This window comes from Bubalus bubalis, chromosome X, assembly GCF_019923935.1.
Source record: "Bubalus bubalis isolate 160015118507 breed Murrah chromosome X, NDDB_SH_1, whole genome shotgun sequence".
Taxonomy (NCBI): domain Eukaryota; kingdom Metazoa; phylum Chordata; class Mammalia; order Artiodactyla; family Bovidae; genus Bubalus; species Bubalus bubalis.
The window spans coordinates 65,627,928-65,644,051 of NC_059181.1; the positions used below are offsets into that span (position 1 = coordinate 65,627,928).

General features: G+C 40.3%; 1 long non-coding RNA gene across 3 annotated transcripts in view; it reads left to right on the plus strand.

The window, feature by feature from the left end:
• The first annotated feature begins 1,508 nt into the window (after window positions 1-1,508).
• Window positions 1,509-16,124, plus strand: part of LOC123331762 — a 195,384-nt gene continuing 180,768 nt past the window's right edge. Inside the window, exon 1 of one of the 3 annotated variants that reach the window (XR_006548524.1) lies at window positions 1,509-1,740. This is a non-coding gene — a long non-coding RNA (uncharacterized LOC123331762). The remainder of the gene's footprint in view (window positions 1,741-16,124) is intronic. The other 2 variants (XR_006548525.1, XR_006548526.1) reach the window with 2 other exon arrangements.

Sequence of the window (16,124 nt, forward strand, 5' to 3'; positions counted from 1 at the left end):
CCCAGAATGTTGCCTATCTGACTCCATCCTCTCTTAAAGTGACTTGTTTCTCAAGAGTTCAGCAGTTTCTCTTGCAATTGATTTCTGGTGTCTACCTACCAGTTTCCAAATCGTGCTCAAATATGTCTAAACTGAAGGAAAGGATGTACTTTAAGCTAAATTAAGACCCTTTCACCTCACTACACACATTACTGACAACACAAATTGGCTCTAAGCTGTATTTTACATAAGAATGGCCACACATCAAGGCCCAGGTGGTTTATACAATTCTCTACCATTACCTCCTATTTAAGGGTGACAATATCAATATAAAGAAAGAGAAAGTAATGATGCATATGAATAGAATGAGGTGTTCTATGCTGAATTCTTGTAGAAAGTTAGAGATAACTTTAGAATGTAGAAACTATTCCTTTGGAAAGGAATTAAGACCTCTAAATTGTCTCTTCCTTAACTGTGCGGCACAAACCTTCCCCCACTAACCTTTCACACCATTCATATGTAATGCATTACAAACAAGTTTCAGCCTGGGTTTTAAAAAATGTTTTGTTGGCTTACATCCAGCTAGTACATTTTCCCTCATGGAGAGGAACCAAAAAAGATAAACGTTTTGATAAATATAGACGCTTCTTAGAAGAATCAAGACTTGAGCTAAAGTCTAAAAGGAGTTTGGGGTTGGAGAATAGCATCCCAACCCCTTTACAAAGATGTTTTCTGTCACAGAATTACTCATAAACAAGGAAGCATCTTGTTTTAAATTCAATTTTGTCATTGATCTACTGTATGAGTTTAGAAATAAAGTCTTCCCACTCGGTCTTCAGTTTTCTCGTATTTTCAATTTGTTGGTTGAAATAGACCGTGATCTATAAGGGCACAGAACTCAGTGGAGTGAAAAGAATTAGGTTTGTACACTGTGACACTCACTAGCTGTTTGCAGCTTTTGGAAAATTGGTTCACCTCTGAGACTTTGGCTTTTCAGGTGACTCAGATGGTAAGGAACCGCCTGCAATGTGGGAGACCTGGGTTCAATCCCTAGGTCAGGAAGATCCCCTGGAGAAGGAAATGGCAACCCACTCCAGTATTGTTGCCTGGAGAATTCCATGGACAGAGGAGCCTGGTGGGCTACAGTCCATGGGGTCACAAAAGTTGGACAGGACTGAATGACTAACACTTTCACTTTCTGAGCCTTATTTTCCTCATCTATAAAATATGAAAAAATCAGATCTCAGTGTACCTTATCATTTTGTGATACTTTGGTAAAATAACAGAAAGATAAATTTGTGTATCAAAAAATGTCACACATGCGTGAGGTGAAAGTTGACTAGAACGAGAGATATGTAGAAATGTGGAAAGGGGTCGGGACAAAGGTAAAAGAAATTTGGGATAGAAAAAGAAAAAAGAAGTGAAGGAAAAGAAAACGAGGAATAAGGAGGTAATTTCAGCGGCGATAAAGGCTGTAACAGGAAGCGCAACCTCTCAGGAACACTGGGGGAGGGGCCGCAGGGCGGCTGGGTCACGTTGCCGGGGGAGCCATTTTGGGAGTGCACGGCGGTTCTGCGCGGGGCCTATTTGGCTGTGACGCCTAGCCCAGGTTTCTACCGCCCTATGCCTTAGGGCGCATCTAAAACCTAAGATGGCGGCATTTGCATAGGATGTAAGCGCTGCAGGCATACTTTATGTGAAAAGACGGCCAAAGGACGAGTCTCCTAAGGAATGTCCAGAAACGCGGATATTTGTGTTGTGGTGAGTGCTGAAACTCGCATCGAGTTGAAAAGTGACCATTAGTAAGGTTACACACTTCGGCATCGCATGGTCTGACTGAGTGGGGGAGGAGCCGGCGTACATTTCATTTTTCTCTCTCTTCAAAATATTGGAGAGTAATTTCTCTCTCCTTAATCACTTTACTATCACGGATGAGGATAGGTGGTTGCAGAAACTAGCTCCTAGTGGGTATTCTGGGTCGTTTTCTTTTTTTTTTTTTTAAATGGGTTTTTATTGACACCGTGCCGCCGCAAAATTCTCTCTCCCTAAGGCGCTTTCAGGAACTGCTTAACTGTTGGGCCTGCGGGTCCTTAATTCCTAAGGGCTGCCTTTCCATTTGCAAACTTAGTTTTGATAGACCAATCAGTTTGTAATATATTCATGGTGGGCTAGATTAAAATAATTTTTTCCATGCCCTTTATATATATTTCAAATGAGGACTTTTGGTCTTATAATACTTAACATTTGTCCGGGAAACATCTTAGAGATCAAAGGTGTGTGTGTGTGTATAGATAATATTTCAGGGAGTTGCTACATTATATTGTGAATTGTTAGCTTGTTTACTCACTAAGTAAGAAAAGAGCTAAATTTCCCGTGTTCAGATCTCTTGGTGAAAATGAATTTATGTTAAGCATAATATCATTACATGTTTACTGTTTGGGAAGACAGTAAAACTGAATTTAATCTATTAAATGCTTATGTGGTTAAAAGAAATTTCCCTCAAGAAATGCCCACATCTCACTCATACATTGCTGGAAAGACTATGAATTGCTGCAACCTTTTGAAAAAAATGATCTGACAATATGTAAGGAAATAAAAAAATACAAATATTGCTTGACTAAATACTGGAACTTAATATTCTGACTTTTAAGAATCCCTTCTACAGAAATAAATGTACCAGTGTGTAAGGATGTATGAACAAGGATGCCTTTGTAGCTTTGTTTTTGTGACAACTGGAAACAACCTGTATATCCGTCAGAGGGAGAGTGTTTGAATATATCTTGGGACATCCATATTATGAAATATTTTGCAACTGTGGAAACAGATTTACCTCTATTGATCTAGAGAATGCTATAATGGATTGTTATGTGAAGAATGTAAGGTGTAGGATACTGTCTAGTATAATTTAATGTTTTTGGTGGTGGTGGTGAGTGATGAGGGCTTTCCTGGTAGCTCAGCTGGTAAAGAATTGCATGCGATGTAGGCGACTTGGATTCGATTCCTGGGTCGGGAAGATCCCCTGGAGAAGGGATAGGCTACCCACTCCTGTACTCTTGCCTGGAGAATTCCATGGAGGGAGGAGCCTGGCGGGCTATACATTCCATAAGGTTGCACAAAGGCAGACACGACTGAAGTGATTAAGCAGCAACAGCAGTGAGTGATGAAGGAATGTTGGATAAACTTTCTTTTCTTTGTCTTTTTGGGGGGCCTTGTATAATATGTTATGAAATACTTAAGACATACAGAAACATATAAAGAAAAACACAATGAACCTCTTTTCTCACCAGCCAAACATAAAAGACTAAACATTACCATTACAGTTGCAGTGCTCTGTGTACCCATCCCTGATTGCATCCCTTCTTTCTTCCTCAGAAATAACCATTATTTTAAATTGATTCTTGTGACTTCCCTGGTAGTCCAGTGACTAAGACTCAGTGCATCCAATGCAGGGGGCCTGGTTCAACCCCTGGTAGGGGAACTAGATCCTGCCTGTGGCAACTAAGACCAGGTACAGCCAAATAAATATTTAAGAAAAAAAGTAAAGTGATTCTTTTTCCCATGCATTTCTTAAACTTTTGTGATGTAATGAACTTTTTCTAGCATGGGTTATTTTTTATACATTTTGAAGGGAAATTTTTAAAAGTTGAATTTTAAGTGTTGGGCTGCAGTAACAGGGACCAGTTGAAATTTCTTCTAAATTTGAGAGCAGAATCTAATTTTTTAAAAAGAAATTAAGCCAGGAAACAAATGTCGGCAAGAAGTAGGGAAACTGGAGCTCTCATACATTGCTGCTGGGATGTAAAATGGTGCAGCCACTGTGGAAAATAGTTTGACAGTTTCTCTATAAGTTAAACATAGAATTACCACACTTCCTTGCCAACACTTCTTATCGCCTGTTTTTTGTTTTTGTTTTTTAATTTAAAAATTACAACCATTCTAGTGTGTTTGGAGTGTTATATCATTGTGGTTTAGATTCTAATTTCCCTAATCACCAATGATTTTGGCCACCTTGATGCACTTATTGGACATTTGTGTATTTTTAATTTGAGTGTCTTTTTGTTGTTGAGCTATAAATTCTTTGCATATTCTGGATAGTAGTCTGTTTATATATATATATATATATATTATGTAGAATTTTGCAAATTTCCCCCCCATTCTGTATATGTTTTTTATGCATTCTTGGTAATGTTCTTTGGTATACAGATTTTTTTTTTTTTGTATTTTTTCTAATTTATTAGACCAAAAAAAAAAAGTATCTCACCATTGTTTACAGGATGATTTATTACAGAGATTCATCTGAGCTATCTTGGAAGATGACAACTGGCATTTCAAGAGAATCATTTGTTAGAAACAAACAAACAAAAATTAATTTTTTGAAAACAGAGGCTGGTTTAGTTAACAAACTCTAAGCTCTCTAATTTCACTCAGCTAGGATCTTCCCTTGCTGCTGCTGCTAAGTCGCTTCAGTCGTGTCCGACTCTGAGTGACCCCGTAGACGGCAGCCCATCAGGCTCCACCGTCCCTGGGATTGTCCAGGCAAGACCACTGGAGTGGGTTGCCATTTCCTTCTCCGTGGTATACAGATTTTTAAAGTCTGCTTTATTTTTTCTTTTGTTGCTTGTACTTTTGGTGTCAAATCTAAGAATTCTTTGCAAATTCTTTGCCAAATAAATCTAAGAAGATTTATCTTTATGTATTTTTTCTTTGCAAATTCTTTGCCAAATAAATCTAAGAAGATTTATCTTTATTTTTCTAAGTGTTCTATGGTTTTAGCTCTTATATTTATGTCATATATCCATTTTGAGTTATTTTTACGTATGATATGAGATCCAATTTTATTCTTTAACATGTGCATAGCCAGTTGTCCCAGCACCACGCATTGGAGAGACTGTCCCCCATTGAATGGTCCTGGTACCCTTGTTGAAATCAGTTGGCTTAGGTGTATGGGTTTATTCTGGTCTTTCAAATTTGTTTCATTTGTCTCTGTGCCTATCCTTATTCCAGTGCCATACTTTTGTTTACTGTTGATTGTGTTAATTTTTAAAATTGAGAAGTGTCAATCCTCCAACTTTGTTCTTTCTCAAGATTGTTTTGGCTATTCAGGGCTTCTTGTAATTCCATATGAATTTTAGGATTAGCTTGTCCATTTCTTTTTAAATCATATAGAAAAAAATAAGAGGGGTTACAAACCAAAAATACAATAATACTAGCTTATATATTTACCTGTGTAGTTACCTTTGCTGTTGCTGCATGCATGCTCAGTCACTCGGTTATATTCACCTCTTTGTGACCCTATGGACTGTAGCCCGCCAGGTTCCTCTGTCCATGGGATTTCCCAGGCAAGGATACTGGAGTGGGTTGCTATTTCCACCTCCAGGGGATCTACCTGACCCAGGGGATCAAACCTGAGTCTCTTGGGTCTCCTGCATTGGCAGGCAGATTCTTTACCACTGAACCACCTGGGAATCCCTTGTAGTTACCTTTGCCTGTGTTCTTTATTTCTTCATATAGTTTCAAGTTCGTCTATTATCCTTCCATTTTATTCTGAAGAACCTCCCTCTTGTAGGGCATGTCTGTCAGCAGTGAACTTCCTCAGCTTTTGTTTATCTGGGAATGTCTTAATGTCTCCTTCAGTTCTCTTTTGATAGATTTATTGAAATATAGTTCACATACCATACAATCCACCCATTTAAAGTGTACAGTTCAATAGTTTTTAGTATATGTGCAACCATCACTTAAATCTTGCAACATTTTAATCACTCTAAGAGGAAGTCCATATGCTTTAGCCAGAAGCCAGATGGTTGGATGGCATCACAGACTCAATGGACATGGGTTTCGGTGGACTCTGGAAGTTGATGATGGACAGGGAGGTCTGGTGTGCTGTGGTTCATGGGGTCACAAAGAGTCAGACACGACTGAGTGACCGAACTGAACTGAACTGAACACCCCCTTGAACCTCACCTGCCCAGCCCTAGGTAACCACTAATCTACTTTTATCTCTATAAATTTTCCAGTTTAGAATATTTCATATGAATAGAATGATAATATATGGCTTTTTGTGATTGCCTTCTTTAATTTAGCATACTGCTTCAAAGTTCATGTATGCTGTAGCATGTATCAGTACTTTATATCCCGTTTATGACTTCCATTCATAGAATGGATATACTACATTTCCTTTGTTTATCCGTCTGGACATTTGGGTTGTTTCTACCTTTAGGCTATCAAGAATGATTCTGCTAAAACATTCATGTACAAGTTTCTGTATAGAAATATGTTTTCATTTCTATAGGTGTATAACTAAGAGTTATTGCTGGGTCATATAGCAACTCTGTGTTTAATAGTTTGAGACACTGTTAGACTTTTTTCCAAAGTGGCTGCACCATTTTACACTCAGCAGTGTGAGGGCTCTAACTTGTTTACATTCTCACCAGCAATTGTCATTATCGACTTTATCCAATTCTGGCCATCCTGCTGCTGCTGCTAAGTCGCTTCAGTCGTGTCCAACTCTGTGCGACCCCATAGACGGCAGCCCACCAGGCTCCCCGTCCCTGGGATTCTCCAGGCAAGAACACTGGAGTGGGTTGCCATTTCCTTCTCCAATGCATGAAAGTGAAAAGTGAAAGTGAAGTCGCTGAGTTGTGTCCGACTCTTAGCGACCCCATGGACTGCAGCCCACCATCCTAGAGGGTGTGAAATGGTATCTCATTGTAGTTTCCTTTCCTACAAGGTTAGGTCCCTGATGTTGTTCTTTAGGGAGGTGCAATTTGAATATACCCACCATCACCCTGGGGTGACTGAGTTTTGTTAGAGCTGTCTTTCTCTGACCACACCCAGCAGCCAGCAGCCAAGCTGCATTTACTGATCCTTTGTTTTACATAATGCCTGAGGGCATAAACTACTCTGAGAACTAATTCAATCAAATTGTGGGTCCTTTGAAGAAATAGTTAGCAGAGGTTAGTGTTTGATATTTGTTCTGGCTCCAAGAGGGTTCTTTCCGGTTGCTTTATTGCCCATTTCTCACCTGCAAACTCGTTGACCTACAGTTTGGTGTATATTTTGAATCTTCTCCCAATTGTTTTTCTTTACAGTTCAGTCAGGCAGTTCAGTCGCTCAGTTGTGTCCAACTCTTTGCAACCCCATGGACTGTAGCACGCCAGGCCTCTCTGTCCATCACCAACTCCTGGAGTTTACTCAAACTCATGTCAGTTGAGTTGGTAATGCCATCCAACCATCTCATCCTCTGTCATCCCCTTCTCCTCCTGCCCTCAATCTTTTCCAGCATCAGGGTCTTTTCCAGTGAATCAGCTCTTTGCATCAGGTGACCAAAGTATTGGAGTTTCAGCTTCAACATCAGTCCTTCCAAAGAAATCCCAGGGCTGATCTCCTTCAGAATGGACTGGTTGGATCTCCTTGCAGTCCAAGGGACTCTCAAGAGTCTTCTCCAACACCACAGTTCAAAAGCATCAATTCTTCGGCACTCAGCTTTCTTTGTAGTCCAACTCTCACATCCATACATGACTACTGGAAAAACCATAGCTTTGACTAGACGGACCTTTGTTGGCAAAGTAATGTCTCTGCTTTTTAATATGCTGTCTAGGTTGGTCATAACTTTTCTTCCAAGGAGCAAACGTCTTTTAATTTCATGGCTGCAGTCACCATCTGCAGTGATTTTGGAGCCCAAAAAAATAAAGTCTGTCATTGTTTTCCCTGTTTCCCCATCTATTTGCCATGAAGTGATGGGACTGGATGCCACGATCTTAGTTTTCTGAATATTGAGTTTTAAGCCACTTTTTCACTTTCATCAAGAGGCTCTTTAGTTCTTCTTCACTTTCTGCCATAAGGGTGGTGTCATCTGCACATCTGAGGTTATTGATATTTCTTCTGGCAGTCTTGATTCCAGCTTGTGCTTCTTCCAGCCCAGCATTTCTCATGATGTACTCTGCATATAAGTTAAATAAGCAGAGTGACAATATACAGCCTTGACATAATCCTTTCCGTATTTGGAACCAGTCTTTTGTTCCGTGTCCAGTTCTCACTGTTGCCTCCTGACCTGCATACAGATTTTCTTTACAACCTCGCTGTTTTTTCAGTGCTCCTCTAGGCTTGACTTTCTCCATGGTCTTGCAAATGAAGTCAGTTCAGTTGCTTTGAGAAGAGAATAGGAGCTCTCTGTTTTAAAGTCTACTTTTTCCCTCAAGCAAAAGCAAAAGTTCTGGAGGTGGGGGTAGGGACAATGGCAAGTTTCTGAGTGACAGTTCTGTTGTGCTAGGTGAGTGCTTAGTGGAGGGGAGAGTGCAACCAGAGGTCCTCTCAGTTTGCTGTTTACTCCTCACAACCCAGGGCAAGGATGTTTAGGGCCCCAGTATTCTCCACATACCATGTCCAGTTAAAGTCTTCATTCCACCACTGGGGGTTAGGTGGCAGAAAGGAACCTTTACCTCTAAACCACAGTTGTTCAGGACTCAGCCCTAGCAACAGGCTAGGTAGCTGGATGGGAAACTCCAATGCCCTGTTCTTCCAGAGAAGAAAGGCCTCTAAATGGGACTTGGGGGTGGTAGTGGTGGAGAGGGAGTTTTTTGCCTTGAATTCAGGAGTCTTGAGTAGAGTCTTCCTCTCCTTGAGCTGGGATGGGAGAGGGAGGGAGGGAGGGAGAAAGTAGTTTTGGTTCAGATACCATAGGCTCACTTTTCTTAGTGAATTTTAAAAGATGTTCTTGAATAGATATTTCTTCATTTGTTGTTTGTTCTTAAAACCACTTCCAGAGGGTTTAAATGGTTGCTTTTTTTTTTTTTTTTTTTAATAGTTTTTATCAGTTTCAGTGGGGAACAGGACACTCAAGCTCCTCATGCTGTCTTGCCATAAGTTAATCTCTTTCCTTTCTTTTTGAAGGATTGTTTTATCAGAAATAGATTCATAGATTGAGAGCTCTTTTCAGTTCAGTTCAGTTCAGTCACTCAGTTGTGTCCGACTCTTTGCGACCCCATGAATCGCAGCACGCCAGGCCTCCCTGTCCATCACCAACTCCTGGAGTTCACTCATACTCACGTCCATCGAGTCAGTGATACCATCCAGCCATCTCATCCTCTGTAGTCCCCTTCTCCTCCTGCCCCCAATCCCTCCCAGCATCAGAGTCTTTTCCAGTGAGTCAGCTCTTCGCATGAGGTGGCCAAAGTACTGGAGTTTCAGCTTTAGCATCATTCCTTCCAAAGAAATCCCCCAGCAATTAAAATATGTCATTCCATTGCCTCTGGCTTCCATGGTTTCTGTTGGTGAGTTACCTTTCTTAATTTTAAGATTCTCTCTTTTTCTTGGGTTTCAACATTTTAATTATATTGTAGCTCAGTGTGGATCTCTTTGAGTTTATTCTATTCTGGATTCATTAGATTTCTTAAGATATGTAGATTGGGCATTGTTTCTTCAAACACTCCTTTTTCATAATTACCCTTTATTCGAATTTGAAAACTGAATGAAGAACAGAGAATATTGTTTCCTTAGTTTTGGTCTGCATTTTGGATAAGAAGATAGCATACAGAAATATAATTTGGGGACCTGTGAAGAATATTGAAGGATTAGAACAGCTTTAATTAGACTAAATCAGACTAAATCTAAAACCTTTTCACAGGTTGATAAGATGAAGATACAAAACAGACAATGATAACCGATACTTGGAGATCACTTAGAAAATTGAGAGGAGTCAGACTGGGCCCATCTTACAATACAGAAGTCTCGTGGCTTGTGCTTCTGAATTGTATGTCTTAAAACTTATAATGAACACCTGAGTTGTATAGAGATGAGAGAGGTTACAACTTCAGATCCCAAGTTATATATGAAACCTGTTTAGTCCTGCAGGATTCTGAATATTTCTTCAAGGTTCTCTGTCATTTTAATAAAAATGGATCTATCACTTCTGTTTATTTTATATTTGCTACACTCGATATACTTTACTCACCAAGTCATTGGAACTCTTAAAAATTCTAAATAATTGGTAAACCATTTCACAGATGAGAAACTTGAGGTTTATTTGGGGACTGATCCAGCTATAGTCATGGTTAAATATTGGCAGCTCAGGGATTTTGTTTGCTTTATGATATATCTGTAGATGTACTTAAAATGGATGGGGAAAACAGTTTTGTGTTTTCAAATTTTATAATAACCTGTCTAGAAGTGAGAATTATGACTTGATTTGAATATTTCCAGGTTATTTTACACTATACCTCATGTGATATTTCTTTTCAATAAATAGTTGTTGTTTAGAATGTATATATCTATATCCCTGATTATGTCTAAAGGGCACATGGAAAGTCAGCAGAAAAACGCATATGCCTGAAACACCAAATGCTATGCATATAGTCCCCTTCTACAATGCTATCAAGTCAACTACCCTCCCTTAGAACTTGTAGGGATGCCCTCTTAGAAGCAAAGTATCCATAATGTTTTAGAAAGCAAGGAAATAAGTGTGGATTTCAGTCAAGAATTGCAGGCCTTGCTGGACACATCCCAGGGAAAATTTTTCAGAGATGTGATGCTGGAGAATGTGTCTGGTCTGTTAGTGAGTATGTCGACATTGACTTTTTTTTTCCTTCAAATATTCCTGATATCCCTTTCTCTCCCTCTTTTTCTTTTGGATCTCTCATTTTGTTGGTATGCTTGATGCTATATACGGGTCTCTTAGTTTCTTTTCCCATTTCTCCCACCCTCTATCCCTGCCTCTGGCAACCACCAGTCTGTTCCCTGTATCTACGATTAAAAAAAAAAAAAAAAAGATTTCACATACAAGAGATCATATAGCGTTTGTCTTTGTCTAAATTCTTTCACTTAACATAATGCCCTTGAGGTCCATCCACATTGTCAAAAATGGCAAGATTTTATTATTTTTTATGGCTAACATTCCATTGTATTTATATATTATATATACACATTGTTGTTGTTGTTTAGTTGCTAAGTTGTTTCCGACTCACTTGCAACTCCATGGACTATATAGCCTGCCAGGCTCCTCTGTCCATGGGATTTCCCAGGCAAGAATACTGGAGTGGGTTGCCATTTCCTTCACCAGGGGATTGTCCCAATTCAGGGATCAAACCCTTGTCTCCTGCATTGGCAGGCATGGGCTTCCCCAGTGGATCAGTGATAATGAATCTATCTGCCAATGCAGGAGATGTGGGAGATGCGAGTTTGATCCCTGGGTTGGGAAGATGTTGGGAAGATCTCTTTGGGGGGGAAATGGCAAGCCATTTCAGTATTCTTGCAGGGAAAATCCCATGGACCGAGGAGATTGGCGGGCTGTAATCCATAAGGTCACAAAATGTTGGACACAACTGAGCAAGCAAGCACACACACACACACACACACATGCACACACACGCACATACATGCACACACCCATCCCACAATTTCTTTATCCATTAATCTATTGGTGGACATTTAAGTTGTTTCCATGCCTTGACTATGTAGATGATGCAGCAGTGATCATGGGAGAGCAAATGTCTTTTCAAGTTGGTGTTTTTATTTTCTTCAAATTGTTGTTCAGTTGGCAAGTTGTGTCTGACTCCTCGTGACTCCATGGACTGTAGCATGCCAGGCTTCCCTGTTCTCACCGTCTCCTGGAGTTTGCCCAAGTTCATGTCCATTGCATCAGTGATGTCATCCAACCATCTCATCCTCTGTCTTCGTCTTCTCCTTCTGCCTTCAATCTTTCCCAGCATCAGGGTCCTTTTCAATGAGCTGGATCTTCGCATCAGATGGCTGGAGTACTGGAGCTTCAGCTTCAGCATCCATCCTTCCAATGAATATTCAGGGTTGATTTCCTTTAAGATTGACTGGTTTGATCTCCCTGCTGTGCAAGGGACTCGCGTCTTCTCCAGCACCACAGTTCAAAAGCATCAATTCCTCAGTGCTCTGCCTTCTTTATGGTCCAGCTCTCACAACTGTACGTGACTACTGGAAAGGCCTTGACCATACGGACCTTTGTTGGCAAACTGATGTCTCTACTTTTTAACATACTGTCTAGCTTTGTCACAGCTTTCCTGCCAAGAAGCAATGATCATCTTATTTCATGGCTGTAGTCACAATCCACAGTGATTTTACAGCCCAAGAAGAGGAAATCTGTCCCTGCTTCCACCTTTTCACCTTCTATTTGTCATGAAGTAATGGGGCTGGATGCCATGACCTTAGTTTTTTTAATATTTAGTTTTAAGCCAGATTTTTCACTCTCCTCCTTCACCCTCATCAAGAGACTCTTTAGTTCCTCTTCACTTTCTGCCATTAGAGTGATACCATCCACATATCTGAGGTTGTTGATATTTCTCCCAGCAATCTTTTTTTTTTTCTCTCCTGGCAGTCTTGATTTCCAACTTGTGACTCCTCCAGCCCACGTGATGTGCTCTGCATATAAGTTAAATAAACAGGGTGACAATAAACAGCCTTATACTCCTTTCTTAATCCTGAACCAGTCAGTTGTTCCATACAAGGTTCCAACTGTTGCTACTTGATTGGCATACAGGTTTTTCAGGAGACAGGTAAAATGGTCTGGTAGGTCTGGTATTCCCATTTCTTTAAGAGTTTCCCATAGTTTATTATGATCCACACAGTCAAAGCTTTTAGCAGAGTCGATGAAACATAAATAAATGTTTTTCTGGAATTCCCTTGCTTTCTCTATGATCCAGTGAATGTTGTCAATTTGACCTCTGGTTTCTCTGCCTTTTCTAAATCAAGCTTGTACATCTGGAAGTTCTTGGTTCACGTATCCTCTCATGCAAGATTTTGAGTATAACCTTACTAGCATGGGAGATGAGTGCAATTGTCCGGTAGTTTGAACATTCATTTGTACTGCCCTTCTTGGGAATTGGGATGAGGATTTCTTTGGATAAATACCCAGAAGTGAACTTAGTGGATCATAAGGTAGTTCTGTTTTTAATTTCTGAGTAACATCCATACTGTTTTCCATAGTGGCTGTACCAGTTTACATTCCTACCAACAGAACATAAGAGTTCCCTTTTCTCCACATCCTCACTCCTTATTTCTTGTCTTTTTAATAATAGTCATTCTAACACATTCTATCTCATTGTGGTTTGATTGGCATTTCCCTGGTGATTAATGATATTGAGCATCTTTTCATGTACCTGTTGGCTGTCAGTATGTCTTTGGAAAAATGTTATTTGGCTCTTCTGCCCATGTTTTAATTGGATTATATAACTATCTTATGGCAGTAGTTTTTAACTACCAATATGTTGGGAAAGAATGGTAAGATAACAAAAAGTTTCACTTTGAAAAGTGAATGCTGCAGCTGCTGCTGCTGCTAAGTCGCTTCAGTCGTGTCCGACTCTGTGCGACCCCATAGACGGCAGCCCACCAGGCTCCCCCGTCCCTGGGATTCTCCAGGCAAGAACACTGGAGTGGGTTGCCATTTCCTTCTCCATGAAAAGTGAATAAAGTAGATTTAAAAAATAATGTCAGGCTGGCATAGATCTGGAAAATACCTATATGAGGATAATATCAGTTGAAGCTGACTCTGAAATGACATAGATGACAGAATTAATGGCTTTCTGTTACTGTTGTTCAGTCACTCAGTCTTGTCTGACTCTTTGTGACGTGATAGACTGCAGCACACCCGCCATACCTGTCCTTCACCATCTCCCGGAGCTTTCTCAAACTCATGTCCATTGAGTCGGTGATGCCATCCAACCATCTTATCCTCTGTTGTCCCCTTCTCCTCCTGCCTTCAGTCTTTCTCAGCATCAGGGTCTTTTCTAATGAATTGGCTCTGCACATTAGGTGGCCAAAGTAATGGAGCTTCAGCATCTGTCCTTCCCATGAATATTCAGGGTTGATTTCCTTTAGGATAGACTTGCTTGATCTCCTTGCAGTCCAAGGGACTCTCAAGAATCTTCTCCAACACCATAGTTCAAAAGCATCAATTCTTCGGCACTCAACTTTCTTTATGGTCCAACTCTCACATCCATACATGACTATTGGAAAAACCATAGCTTTGACTAGACAGCCCTTTGTTGGCAAAGTAATGTCTCTGCTTTTTAATATGCTTTCTAGGTTTGTCATAGCTTTTCTTCCAAGGATCAAGCGTCTTTTAATTTCATGGCTGCAGTCACCATCTGCAGTGATTTTGGAGCCCAAGAAAATATTCTCTCACTGTTTGCATTGTTTCCCCATCTATTTTCCATGAAGTGATGGAACTTGATGCCATGATCTTCTTTTTTTGAATGTTGAGTTTTAAGTCAGCTTTTTCACTCTCCTCTTTGACCTTCGTCAAGAGGCTCTTTAGTTCCTCTTCACTTTCTGCCATAATGGTGGTGTCATCTGCATATCTGAGGTTATTAATATTTCTCCTGGCAATCTTGATTCCAGTTTGTGCTTCATCCAGCCTGGCATTTTTCATGATGTACTCTGCATGTAAGTTAAATAAGCAAGGTGATAATATACAGCCTTGACCTACTCCTTTCACAGACTGGAACCAGTCCGTTGTTCCATGTCTGGTTCTAACTGTTGCTTCTTGACCTGCATACAGGTTTCTCAGGAGGCAGTTCAGCTGGTCTGGTATTCCCATCTCTTTAAGAATTTTCCACAGTTTGTTGTGATCCACACAATCAAAGGCTTTGGCCTAGTCAACAAAGCAGAAGTAGATGTTTTTCTGGAACTCTCTTGCTTTTTCCATGAACCAATGGATGTTGGCAATTTGATCACTGGTTCCTCTGCCTTTTCTGAATCCAGCTTGAACATCTGGAAGTTCTCAGTTCATGTACTGTTGAAGCGTAGTTTGGAGAATTTTGAACATAAAACAATTGTTATGAATGTAGAAGAATGACTAAAAATGTTAAGTTGAATTATGAAAAATATAAGAAAGATTTAACTTCTGAGGATGAAAAATGTAATTGTCTTTAAAGTTTAACTTCTTTAAGGAGTTTCCTGTCATCTATCTGTTACTAATTTCTAGTTGATTTATATTATGGTTTGAGAAAATACTTTGTATATTTTCAGTTTTGTTGTTGTTAGTGAAGGAGGTGCACAGTGAAGCCAAAGAAACCAAAATGTCCAGTTTGGAGCAAAGAAAAGTTTACTTCAGGGCCAAGCAGGGAGATATGGGTGGCTCCTGCTCAAAAAACACCTAACTCTCCAAGGCTTTCAGCAAAGCATTTTTAAAGGCAAGGTGAGGGAGGGGCGTTCCATGGTTTGCGATCAGCTCCTGCACAGTTCTTTGGTTTATGTCAACATTACCAGTCCTTAGGCTCCATATCTACATAATCAAGTAGTTAATTTCTTCCATTTGGTGGTGGTATTTAGCATCTGAAAAACTCAGGAAATATGCATGCTGCTGCTGCTGCTGCTGCTGCTGCTGCTGCTAAGTCGCTTCAGTAGTGTCCGACTCTGTGCGATCCCATAGATGGAAGCCAACCAGGCTCCCCCATCCCTGGCATTTTCCAAGCAAGAGTACTGGAGTGGGCTGCCATTTCCTTCTCCAATGCATGAAAGAGAAAAGTGAAAGTGAAGTCGCTCAGTTGTGTCCGACTCTTAGCGACCCCATGGACTGCAGCCTACCAGGCTCCGCCACCCATGGGATATTCCAGGCAAGAATACTGGAGTGGGGTATCATTGCCTTCTCTGGAAATATGCATGAGGTACTGTTTTTTGGGTACTTCAAAGAGGAGCTATAGCAGGAGTATATGGGGTAGGGTCTGTCCTAGGAAGGCCACATGAGATCCTGCTTGCAGTTGGTTATTTAGTGTCCCACTCTTTTGTGACCGTATGGACTGTAGCCTCCAGTCTCCTTTGTCCATAGGATTCTCCAGGCAAGAATACTGGAGTGGGTGGCCATGCCCTCCTCCAGGGGATCTTTCCAAGCCAGGGATCAAACCCACATCTCCTGCACTGGTAGGCTGGTTCTTTACCTGCTAGTTATATTGCCATATACTTCATTGATTGCATGAAGTATAGTTTATTTAGCTAATCTCTTATGTATAGGCATTCAGATTCTTTCTAGTGTTTTCCAACTGCTAACAAGGCTACAATGAATACATTTGTGTATATAAATTTTTATATTGTTGAAGATGTATCTATAGGGTAAATACTCGTATAAGAGTTATTAATTGATTTTGCTGTTTTAAGTATTGCCAAATATCCTTCCAAAATGATTGTAC